Genomic DNA, 12,684 nt, shown 5'->3' with positions numbered 1-12,684 from the left:
TTTGCTCAATTGAGAAAAAATATAAAAAAGCTCCCTCCCCTCCAAAATAGAGAGAGCTTTTCGGAGCGAGTTTTTTTCCTTCTCTCCCCTCCCCTCCTCTCTCTCTCTATATATATATGTGTGTGTGTGTGTGTGTGTGTGTGTGTGTGTGTGTGTGTGTGTGTAATAATAATAATTGGAAAGAGAGATGTAGAGAGAGAGGGGGGAGAGGTCATAGCCTCTCTCTCTCTCTCTCTCTCTCTCTCTCTCTCTCTCTCTCTCTCTCTCTCTCTTTTCCTCTCTCTTTCACTCTCTCTACCTCTATCCCCTCCCCCTTTTTATATACCTCTCTCTCCCTTTGTCCTTCTCTCACTCTCTCTCCTACGCACATCGTCTCACCAGTTGCGGATTGAGACCGGGAGATACAGCGGAGTACCAGCAGAGGCCAGGACATGCCCCTTGTGTGACATGGAACCTGAGACAGAGCTGCATTACACATGCCGCTGCCCCGTCTACTACAAGATACGAGGCGGCTTCCATTGCTTGTTCAGAGAGGGTTTTGGACCACTCTCAAGAGTAATGGGATACGAAGATCAAAGATGCCTGGGTTTGTTCTTGCTCGAGCTACGCAGACACAGAGAGAGCTTGATGAATGGCGAGGCTAACCAGTCTCAAAGACGGATTACAGACTTCTTCAGAGCAAACACGGGACAGCCGCAAGAGCCACTCCCACAGCAGAGCTCCCCCCCATCTCACACCAGAGGCACACTGATTGACCGAGCGATTGAACTGGGGAAATCCAGGCGCCCACGACTGCGCAAGACTACACAGCATCGACGGAGGCTACGTCAAAAGATTCAGAGCACGCTGGCTAGGCATGCACGATGCCCGGTCAGACTACTAACCATGGAGGAAATTGATGAGATTCGCCAACGACCGATGCTAGATCTTTTGTAATTCGGCTATCCCAACTAGCCGCCCATTTTTGCTTAGTTTTCGGCTTAGCTCACATCGACCAATCTAGAGTCCCATAATATATATCTTTGTTTTGTACTGTTGATTAGGTTGTTTTGTTACTTTGACTTTGTATCAGATCCACCACCTTGTAACTTTCTGGTCTCATAGGTCACTATGGCCTTTTGAAGACGTTAATATAACATTTCATTTCATTTCTCTCTCTCTCTCTCTCTCTCTCTCTCTCTCTCTCTCTCCACCCGGCACCTGCAACCTACATACGTCAATTTATGTCAGGGCTACTCCAACCTCAAGAGAGTTGGTCTTTGTGAGTGCTACTCCGACCTCAAGAAAGCTGGTCTTTGTGAGGGCTACTCCGACATCAAGAAGCCAACCTTTGCATTGATGGCTACCCAAGCCTCGTCCCTAGGTAAGCTCAACCTTGTCGGAGTCATGGCAACACATCTCTCTCTATACATACATACATATTATATATGTATGTATGTATGTATGTATGTAAATATATAATTATTTTTTGTTTTTAAAAAACGACAATTCATCTTTCATTGCCACCGTGGCATGCACTACTTCATTGCTTGTGTTCGTGTGAACAAATAGTTCAATGTGGAGCTAGATCAACATTGATGTATATAGAAAGCACTTTGAGATCAAGCCTCGGCCCTAGGTAAGCTCAACCTTGTCAGAGTCATGGCAACACATCTCTCTCTATACATACATACATACATACATATGTATGTATATATAATTATTTTTTGTTTTAAAAAAACGACAATTCATCTTTCATTGCCACCGTGGCATGCACTACTTGATTGCTTGTGTTCGTGTGAACAAATAGTTCAATGTGGAGCTGGATCAACATTGATGTATATAGAAAGCACTTTGAGATCATGATTTAGAGGCAGTCAACATTACAGAGAGTGCAAAATCCGAAGAATCTATCTCGGGCACAACCCTTCTTAGATATGTCTTGCATTCACCTTTTGAGGAATATCTAGGTGCATCACTTGCAATAAAAGAGTGCCTTCCATCGCTGCCACTGACGAAAGATCCTCTTTCCTCATCAACGAGCTCTGGAAGGCTGGGGAGCGGACTACATGATGCGCTACCCTGATGAGGTTTGACCATGGAAAATTATACATGATAAACCTATCCAGATTGATTCTGGATTGACTTGTACTAATTGACTTGCCCCAATTGCTCTTTCTTGCCATTGCCAACCAAAACATAACAATTCAAACGAGCTGTAGTTTACCATATTAGATTGAGCGAAGCCACAATCGGGGCACATAATACGGTTGTGGATGGAAGCTGATTATGAAAGCTGATGGTAACCTGGCAATGAGGACCACCTTTTGGAAGCAACATTATAAACCAAATCTGAAGCATCAAGCTCCCAAATGGCCACCAACCTATGGCTAGCCCAAGGAAATCGACCAGACATGGTGACATCTGCCATTCATCACCCCGAACGAATCCAATTGGGTCCATTCGTCCGATGAAGAGTCATACATCCACAATTATGAACTTGCCACAAAAACTTTGTAGCAACCCCGCGCGTGGTCACCGCACATGGTGCAAGCTATAGTGCTGCAAAAACTTTTTCTCTGTGATGTCTTGACTAAAGCTGAAACAGAAAAGGCCCGCTGCTGCTGCTTGAAGACAAAAATTGGGTAAGGGGATTGGGTTTGAGGACCAATGATCTCTATCAAAGAAGATGACTGAATGATCAAGCGAGGGTGATCGAAATCTGGATTCTGCATGACACAAGGAAGATGAAGTGGGGACGAGAGAGTTTGGTGCCACAAACGGCACACTGCGCGCGCACAAAAGACATCCGTGAGTGGGAGGTGAGGCAGCACCATAGAGAAAAGGAGCTAATCATGGAAAGCGATACAACATCGGGTAAAATTTGCCCCAACAGGGCAGGAGGGGGTCGCTGCATGTTTGGGTAGCCATCAAAATAGGTGCATCTCTAGGTCTTAAAAGCCTCGATGAAATGGGGACCCAACACCTAGTTCTGGCTGGGCCCAAAAATAGGGTAGTGCGCCAAAATTCACAAATCTGGTAAGAAGGGTTTCGGGCCGCGTTAATGCAGACAAGGAGTTTTGCCAAGGGGATGGGCTTGCCCCAGTATTGCAACCGGAGTTGTTGCAGGACGGATGGATGTTGTTCAACCTTAACCTTAATCTTTGTTCATCGGATAAGAATCCAGATTCCTTGAGCGCTAGCGCTCACTTGTTTTTCATCTTGTGAGAGAGAGAGAGAGAGAGAGAGAGAGAGAGAGAGAAGAGTATTTACTTGGTGAGCCAAAAGCTCTTTTCCCCCTATCTGATCGCACAAGCCACCACGTGGCAGCTTCTCACTAGAAGCTTTTCACACTAGCAAAAAGCTTAAAGCTAAAATAAGTAAGTAAAAATGACAGTACAACGTTGCAGCTTCTAATTCGCAGACAGGACGTGCAACAGTTCGTGCAATTCGTAGGCGTTCAGTTGGCAGGCACCACAGGCGTCAGTTCGTGCAGTTTGCAGGCGTTCTCAGGCAGTTCACAGGTTGTAGGTTCCAGAAGCAACAGGTTTGGTGACTCAACTCCAGATTATGCAAACTGATCATCGATTGAAATCTGATATCTTATGTCTCAGTAGCACTAGAATAGACCTCTGCATTGCCTTGATCGCACCAAATATCTAATTGTTGAGAGTGCTCATCACGTCGGCAAGCACCCCAAGTACCTTCAAGGTTCATGATCTCCGAAATATAACAAGTAACCAGGGTTTGCAAGGTCTCTAGTAAACCGTTCAAGCGGCCTAGAACGCTTATTTTACCTTCTCGATGTAATAGGTTCTGCATAATGAACTGGCTGTCACAATGGCACTTCCGCACTGCGCGCTTCACTGAAGATCTCTCTAATTTAAGTGCAACCCTCTCACATACGCCTTTCCAATTCTGCCAGATTTGTTGGTGCATGGGCAAACAACGCAGAAAAGAATTGGTGTGAATCTTGAGAATTATGCATGGGGACCTGTTGCATATCATTTCCATGAACATTGAAGCATGGCCGAGGGTACATGGATGAGCTATACTTGGAGCGGCATAATGCTAGCCATAACAAGTTGCACCTTCAGAAATGAGTTGAGTTAGGTCGTTGAAGCTGGACATATTGTTGAGTTGGTCACTTGGTCTTGTTACTTGGTGAGCATAGGGTCCTTTTTTCAATTAAGGACACCGTATATAGCCACTTGGCTTAATCCTCAGCATAGACGAGGAATCTTAACCCAGTGGCCTGTGACCTCGCTTGAAGAAAAAAACAAATTCAGAGGCATGCACGGAGCCTTTGCTTACAAAGTGTGCTACAGATTTGTTAGAGCGATGGGGATGCTAAAGCAAGGGCAGCCCTCTGGACCTGCAACAGATGATGAAGAGTACCTCTATCACTACCCTCAACACAGCCCCACCTACCCACATGCCTATCAGAGAAATCACCGTTGACACCATAGATATTGCGATCTCCACTTCCAGCACTCTAGCAAAGTTTCCTTTGCCTACAAGCTTGGTGAAGACGAGCTCGATAAGCGGTAGCAGCAGCACGAAGACTCTAGAGGCGATGATGGTGACGATAAAGCCGACTACGTACTATGTGTGGGTAAAAAAGCGACGTGAACTTGCGTTGCGATCTTGCTCAAAAATTATTAGGTGGATAAGAAGGCCAATTAGAAGCAGCATAGCATAGGAGGATGCTAAGTGTTGATGGTGTTGGCTTTTGGCAGGAAAAAGCACCAAAGCTGGGGGTTTCTCGAGGGAGCAGTGCTGACCAAAATCAGGAGGGCTGACAGAGTCCAACAGGAGCGAGTGAGGTGCACAGACTGAGGATGAGAAGAGTTGATGGGTGGGGAGTTGTAGGTTGAGGGCGTGAAGAAGACTTGGGAAGTTGGTGTCACCTGGTGTAAGGTCATAAACCAACGTAAAGAGGAAAAATGAACAAGATTTCACAGAACGTGCACAAGCAGGTGGTTGAGATCTACAAACAGAATGGCAAAGCATTTATTGTTCTAAGGAGAGTTGTAACATTATAAAGAGGCAACATGCAGTGCTAGTTGAAGAGCAGGTAAGAACGAGGCAAGAGAAGCTAAACAGAGCGTGCAGCTACAAAGAATAGGGAGCCACTAACGAGTAGTGTAGAGAATTAATGGGGGAGCGTTAGCTTTTGGAGGAAGCAGTGCTTCAACAAAGGAGGTTGTTGAGCAACAAGATTTGCAATCGGGGCACTGGTGGCTAGATAAGGGATATCCTTAATAAGAGCAAGAGCAAGCTGTAGGGAAAAACAAACGAGTAGTTGGGGGAATTTTAACGAGCAGGACATATATTCACGACACTGCATGTTCCAATTGCACAAGCGCGACCTCAGCTCGACAACATTGCAAGGGCCATTATCTGCATTCAATTTCCCATGCGCATGCGTTTTGCTTGGCGCAACACATAAATGCTACGGGGCAGGGCACGGCTTCCGTTTCTTATAATTTTTTGGAGAGACCACAGTGCCAGATCTGCACCATACTTTTGTATGGCACCTCTGTATGACGTGCAGTATATACTTTGCACTTTCAATATGTGACGTTTCATTACAAGATGTTATGTTTAACTATTCACATTGCTTTTTTGTAGCTTCACTCAAATATCGGCCTAAAGATTGGAAAATCAAAAAGCAGCAGTACAATATTGCAGGTCAGTAAATCACCTCATTTATTGTTGCAGTTCATTCATGCTTTATCTATTTTCTTGTTTTAGAATTTTCCGCATCTTGTTTTGAAGAGGCAGATATTTAAGTATAGATGAGCTATCCATGTTAACACAAATGACTCTTGATAAGTAAAAATATCAACGTAACAAGCACTACATTGGTTGATTTCTTCATCAACAAATGTATTCTCTTGCCCAACTACCCCTAGTTTGTAGTCACACACAAGAGCTTTGTAAAACATGCCATATCACAAGTTTGGTCCACTAGCTACATGCAACTTTGTACAAAAATGTCATGCTTTGTAAGACATGCAACGGACCCTAAATTGCTTCAGTTCTTGACCATTATTCGTGAAAGAAATCCATCCTTAGATGAGATCAATTGTACCTTGGGTGCATGTATTTATAGATAAGGCGCATGCGCATGACTACATCAACAACTCTACTACGATAATTAATATGTACTCACAAGATGAAACATCCAACACTACAACAACCTTGCCTTGAATCAGTTGGACAATCTAACTGACATTACAAAAGTTAAAATGAAGACGAACGTGGGTAACATAAATGTCCTTCAGTAGTGGCTTCTAGAATCGAGAACCTAAGTTCAATAAGCTGGATTTGATCGTAATTGGCGTGCGCTGCATGATTATTCTATAGATGTTATATAGCGAGGCCCACCAAGCAAGACTAGTTTAACATCGTAAGAGTATGCTATCTTTTAGCTTGAGAGAGAGAGAGAAGCAGTGTTTGAATACAAAATTCCTTTCCTTGACAAAATCTCAAGAGGAAATTTTAAACAATCAAGTTATTTTTTTGGGTTTTTATACTATTTTTCTCTACATTGTGGTGGAATTTCTCCCTTTCTTCTTGCCCTCAACCGGCATCTTCAAAATTGAAAATGGCACCATATTAAGCTGAGACACATTTTTCTCGAACACTGGAGAGAGGGTTTGAGTTTTTTTTTTCATAAATGTGAAGAAATTATATTAGGAAAGATCAAGAATTACATCAAAAGGCAGCCAAGCGAGCCTCGGCATAACAAAAAACAGTAGAGGGTTTGAGCTTGGGTCACCCTCTCTCTCAGCTAGATGTGGAGAGGATCTGAAGGCCTTCCCTCAATAGCCCTCACGTCTTCTAGACCGGATTATTAACGATGTCAAGACAAAGCATGTTGTTACCCCGGGCTTTTGTACATGGAATTTTGTCTCTTGAATGCATTGGTTGCATGATATGACCTTTGTGACAAACAAGCTCTGGTTGTTTTCAGTAGAGGCAAAGTGAAGATTGGGAGAGGAGAGAGAACGATGAATGGTATGTATCGTGAGAGAAAAACCAGAGAGGTTGGGAGGATCTGAAGGCCCATATCATCCACCTCTTCGGCTGAGATCAAAATTGAGGTCAGGGGCGGGTGTGATAGTCATGAAATCTGAAGCCAAAAGTTGTTGCTTGTGGGAAGTTCACGATTGAAGCCTATGGTGGAATGGAGAACGCATATACATCTCAAATATCAAGGAGTTCTAGTTTTGTGGAAGAAACATGCTCCCAACTGATTCACCATTTGAATGGATTTTTGGAGTATAGTCAACCAAGTGATATGTTGATTTCTATACTGAAAAGACAATTTTTTAATGTATAGTTTGGTTACAACGAGTTAGCTAGTTGTTCGTTAAATGATCCATATGGCCTTTTGGTACCTATTTTTGGTCTAGATAAGGCCTTGATGAAGTATGGAATGCTCCACAACAATTGTGGTCCATTGGGTATAGCGTGTTGATCATTACCACTTGGCAAGTTAATGATGGCAAACATTTTTTCTTACACACACACACACACAGAAGGGGGACATAGAGAGATAGAGAAGAGAGAAGGGAGAGAGAGGGAAGAGAGATTGAAAAGAGAGAGAGAGAGAGAGGAATATATATATGTGTGTGTGTGTGTGTGTGTATATATATATATATATATGTAGAAAGAGAGAAAGAGAGAGAGAGAGAGAAGAAAAAAAAATTGCTCCATTTTGGAGGGGAGGGAGCTTTTTTTCATTTTTGTTGAGTTGAGCAAAAATATGGAAAAAGCTCCCTCCAAGAGCTCCCTCCGGTCTCATGCATTTAAAGCAACATCGTCTAATGTGCCATGTGTGACAACAATGCCAACATCTCAAGTGTCAAAATGAACGAGACCGCTCTCACATGAGTCATCGTCGTGGACTCAAAACTATCACACATATCAACTGCCACAAGTGAAGCTATGGCTCTACAGCATGTACAAGGACAATGTGCATAAACCAATGCCGAAGAGAAGTGCACCAAACCTGGAGCAAAAGGAGATTTTTATAGGAAGGAAATGATTTCAAAAGAGCTCACCATCACTCGTAGTGCTCTAATGCATAAAATTTCCCGCAATGGTGTAACCACACTGTACTATGCACTCAACTGCTAAAGTACCTGTAACCAGTGACTACCTATAAAACGTATGTAGTAAACTCATGATTGGAATATTTGTTGATAAAAAAAGTGCATATCATAAGTCTACATGTAGCCACCGCGAGCATACGCAAAGCTCACTCGTGCAAGAGTGGATACAAGAACACCAATCCGTATTCAAAAACAACCATATGCCCGTCACTATGGGAGCAAAGTCAACCACAACAAGAGAGATCACCGTCTCAATCCAATGATTGCAAATACATCAAAAAGTGTATGGTGATCAAGCCAAACTATGGTGAGAAATCTTATGAAAATCGAGCAGAGTCTCCCCTATAAACTAAGCAAAATCTCAATGATAAATTTCATCAAAGATGCCAAAGTGGTAGAAGCTCTGGACCACTATAAACCGAACAATACTTGTCAACAAAAGATATAGCAAAGTGGGAGTAAACCTCGACCAATATCGTCTCCGAAAGAGGACTCAAAACCATAAACCATAATACTATTCAATGCCAAAGAGTAGAAATGTCAAAATGGCTCTATAATGTCACATACAATGGCAATCCGCACTCAACGTACATTAAGAGAGTGTCCATGCATAAACAAGCACCAAAAGAGGAAATTGATCATTGCAAAAACAATACTCTCATGAGAGCTCACCAGCACTCGAAAGTGCTCACCAAAATGCGTGTATAATGGGCATCAACCATGCACCATAATTATATGCAAATTCATCTGCAAAGATCAAAAACCGAGGCACAAAATTATTATCAAATTATCATGTTAAAACCTGTGAAAGAAGCTCCACTTCCAGTGCTAATGTTGACAACTTCGCTCGGTCGGAAATGGGTATTTGTCGACCAAATCTACCTAGCTCTTTAGTATCCAAATCTTCCAAAAACCCTCAAACCTCAAGCTTTGCAAAAGTTGAAATTTCATTTCAACTTCAAAATTTATTCATTCAACTTCAAGCACCTATCATGCTTTCAAAAGTGCATCATGATCGCACACTACACTAAACAGAAAACATGAATTTTTTTGCATACAGTCAATCTGAGCTGAATATCAAAAAATTGGTGAGAAATTTGCAAAAAGATTCTTCTGTAAAGTTGTAGACTATGTCAGAATAGAGGGGAGTAGCGGGCAAAATTTTTAGATCTGCATTCTACAAAGAGAAACAATATGTAAGATAGTGATGCTGCGCACATAGTTTTAAGGGTAGCATCTTCACTTATACAATATCTTCAACACACTCTTATGAGCTTCCACAAGAGCATACATCACTCTTAGCTGAGCTCATAATATCCCATGGTGTTCTCACAAAGATTCCATGCTTTCTTGATCACTCCACTGTCGAGAGTGAGCAAGCTATCACCTCGAAGCTCTCGATGCCATTGTGCTTCCCACGATCTCCATGTACTCTGATACCAATTGAAGAGTGTGCATGAATACAGTGCGTGTGCCTAGAGAGAGAGAGAGAGAGAGAGAGAGAGAGAGAGAGAGAGAGAGAGAGAGAGAGAGAGAGAGAGAGCAAGAGCAACTCACCACAATGTGTGAGGGAGTCCCTTATTCTTCTATCTTGTAAATAATAAGATGTATACAAGTGACGGGCTGTTGAACATCTTTGGCGTATTTCGTCGGGGTAAGAGGCATGTTGTCTTTACCCCAACAACAGTGCATTAATTCAAATTATGACAACATATGGATGGTTAGCTAATTTAAATTTGGTTGTAGCTCAGCTCCCTAGCTTTTTGACGCTTAGATTGTAGTCTCGTAGACTTTGAGATCCTCATATCGAGACCTAGTATGGGACAAATAAGAACATATATAGAATGAGAATCAAGTATTTAGGAAAAAAGTAAACACGCACAAGTGCATTGACTATTGTGATGCATAACATGCATTGATGATTCAGAGTACGAAAAGAAGCATGTGTCTAATAAATATATACAGCCGTTGATTGAGATCCAGTGTATACTAGTAAAAATAACATGTAGGTCAAGCTAACTAAAGGAAGCACTAAGAAATAAAAACAAGAAAATACGTAAAGCAACGATGGGATGTAATAAGAGATGAAGTGCTTTACACAACTGACAATCAATCCAAGGTACATGGCAATATCTATGTCAAGCTACAAAAAGGTAATGTAAATAGTTAAAACTTTTGTCTTGCAGTTAGAAGCAAAGTGAAAATGCTAAATATACAGTGTACGTCATGCAGAAGTGCCATACAAAAGTATGGTGGAGAGTTGGCATTGTGGTCTCTTCAAAAATTATAAGAAACAAAAGTCATGCCATGTCTCATAGGCTTTATGTATTGACCAGATAAATGATGGTAGGCATGGAGAATTGGATGTAAATAACGGACCTTGCATTGTTGTCGAGCTATAGTCGTGGTCGTGTAGTTGAAACACCCACTATTGTGAATATATGTGCTTTCTATGACACATAAAACAGAAGTTAACACAAATATAAACGATTTAGGAGATAGAGTTAACTTAAAGAGAAACAAGGTAACTTTATGGTCTACGTCATAGACGGTGTTAGGTTTATTGTAGTGATGAGTTCTCAGTTCATAAGCTCCGACGCAGTCACTACATTAGAATGGCTCAATCAGTAGTCTGCAAATAGTGAGCTGTGGGGGGCCTCATTTTGTTGTTTGGACTCTTCACTACAGCTGTTATAACAAACTCAAATTGTTTAAAGCAATATTAACTTTGCATAATTTGGTGAAATGGCTTCCCTTCACATTTTATTAATATAACCCAAAGCTTCCTTGCCAAATTCATAATGTGCATATCCCACAATCAACGAGTTCCAAGAGACTACATTTTGAGAGGAAACTACAGTGCCTCTCGCTCTCTTCCGTGTTGCCCATCCACTAGCAGAAGCACCTCTGTCTTTTCCTGGATGTTGATTATATATCAGCTTACTTGCCATCGTGGCCAACGATATTTGCCCAAAAAAAGTCAACACAATCTACCTATCATCTAGTCTACACCCATTACCAAGCTGAAATATGTCGAATTTTAGTTAAGGCATAGGGTGCTACCACCTTAACTAATCGTGAGGCGAACCCGGGCCCAAATCGCTTGCTTGGTTGGCCTCAAGTAAAGAAGACTGGGATGACCGCCCTAGTGTGACATTGATTGAACTAATCATGATGCAAAACTTAAAACAAAATATTCTTAAGAGGTGTGTGAAGCTGGTCAACGGGGCAAGACCTAAATCGCTTGCTTGTAATGTTATGGCCGAGAAGCAGTAGCGCGAGGATGGTTTAAAACTAAAAAGTACTTGTGATCATCCAAAGGTCAGCACAAGAGATTAAAGCCAACATGCGTTGTTCTGACAAAGTGTAGCAGAATTGACTATTGTTCTTCCTCTATAGACAAGACACTTCGTTTGCATTCTTGAAAACAACCTAGAGCTTTCCCATGCTACACCATCTAAGTCTGTTGAGAATGTGTACGAGAGAGAGAGAGAGAGAGAGAGAGAGAGAGAGAGACCTCTTACTAGATGCTTAAGAAGCCGAGCTACAGAATGTTGGTTGCAGAGGGGAGTGATGATGACAATAGCTTTGTTTACTTGTTTGTTAGTTTTACCGCGTTTATAAACAAACTTGCTTGTCAACAATAGCAGTAAAAGGTGTTTTTTACGCTACGGGATAGGTTTTCAGTGATGTTGCTTTTCATCGCTACCAGCCAGGTGCTTCTGAACACGAGGTGGTATTTTTTTAAGCCATGTGATTCAGTTCAATCGCATGATCTGTCTCTATGATGCCAAGTGGCCAATTTTGGACTCAAGGATTTACAAAAGCCCATTAGGCTTACCAAGTTTTTAACTAGTCTTGCTTGGTGGGCCTTGCTATATAGCATCTATAGAAAAAAATAGGACATATGAAAATTGACATTTAACATTGCAAACTGGAGAAAACAGAAGCATGAATAATTTGGCAATGGCGGCACCGTGCAAAAGGCATATATACATTTGAAAAATTTCATAATGTTTATGGGAGGGGACAAAGTTAAGTGCATCAATTATTCAAGATTATAGGGATGGTTACAACTGAGATAACATGGATAGCTCCTTTGTAATTATAATATCTGCCTCTTTCCTATCCAAATATCACTCATCGATGTCATGAATAGAGAGGGGTTACTGTTGATTCATGGTTGGTATCTTGAACTGGTAATGGATTATGCTGCTAAGTCTTGTTGTTCCCGCTCCAATGGAAAAGCATCCAACAATAATACAGAAGTGAGGGCAGTAGGATTGTCTATTTCATTTGTCTGCCGACCTCGTTTATTGCTATATATGTGAGGTATGCGCCGTGCATGAGGGACATATATCTAGATTGTGAGCAAAGATCAGATTGCATGATCCAATCTTTATACAATGCAGTAATTTTAAACCATGACCTAGAATATGGACGGTAAGCTAGTTTCAATTTGGTTGCAGTTTTGTTCAGGCTAGCTTATTGATACTTGAAATGTACTCTTCTAGCTCTTGAGAACTTCATGCTCACACCTAGTATGAGAGAAACGAGAACATATATAGTATGACATCAA

The 12,684-nt window shown here is 41.7% G+C and overlaps 1 pseudogene; it reads right to left on the bottom strand.

Annotated features, from left to right (window-relative positions):
* Nucleotides 1-1,828: 1,828 nt before the first annotated feature.
* LOC147464124 (uncharacterized) lies at nucleotides 1,829-11,056 on the bottom strand (annotated as a pseudogene).
* Between the last annotated feature and the right edge of the window lie 1,628 nt (nucleotides 11,057-12,684).

Source organism: Adiantum capillus-veneris, chromosome 2 (assembly GCF_014529385.1).
Source record: "Adiantum capillus-veneris isolate H3 chromosome 2, ASM1452938v2, whole genome shotgun sequence".
Taxonomy (NCBI): Eukaryota; Viridiplantae; Streptophyta; class Polypodiopsida; order Polypodiales; family Pteridaceae; genus Adiantum; species Adiantum capillus-veneris.
The sequence above is the reverse complement of the archived record's forward strand: the minus strand, read 5'-3'. Positions and strand labels throughout refer to the sequence as shown.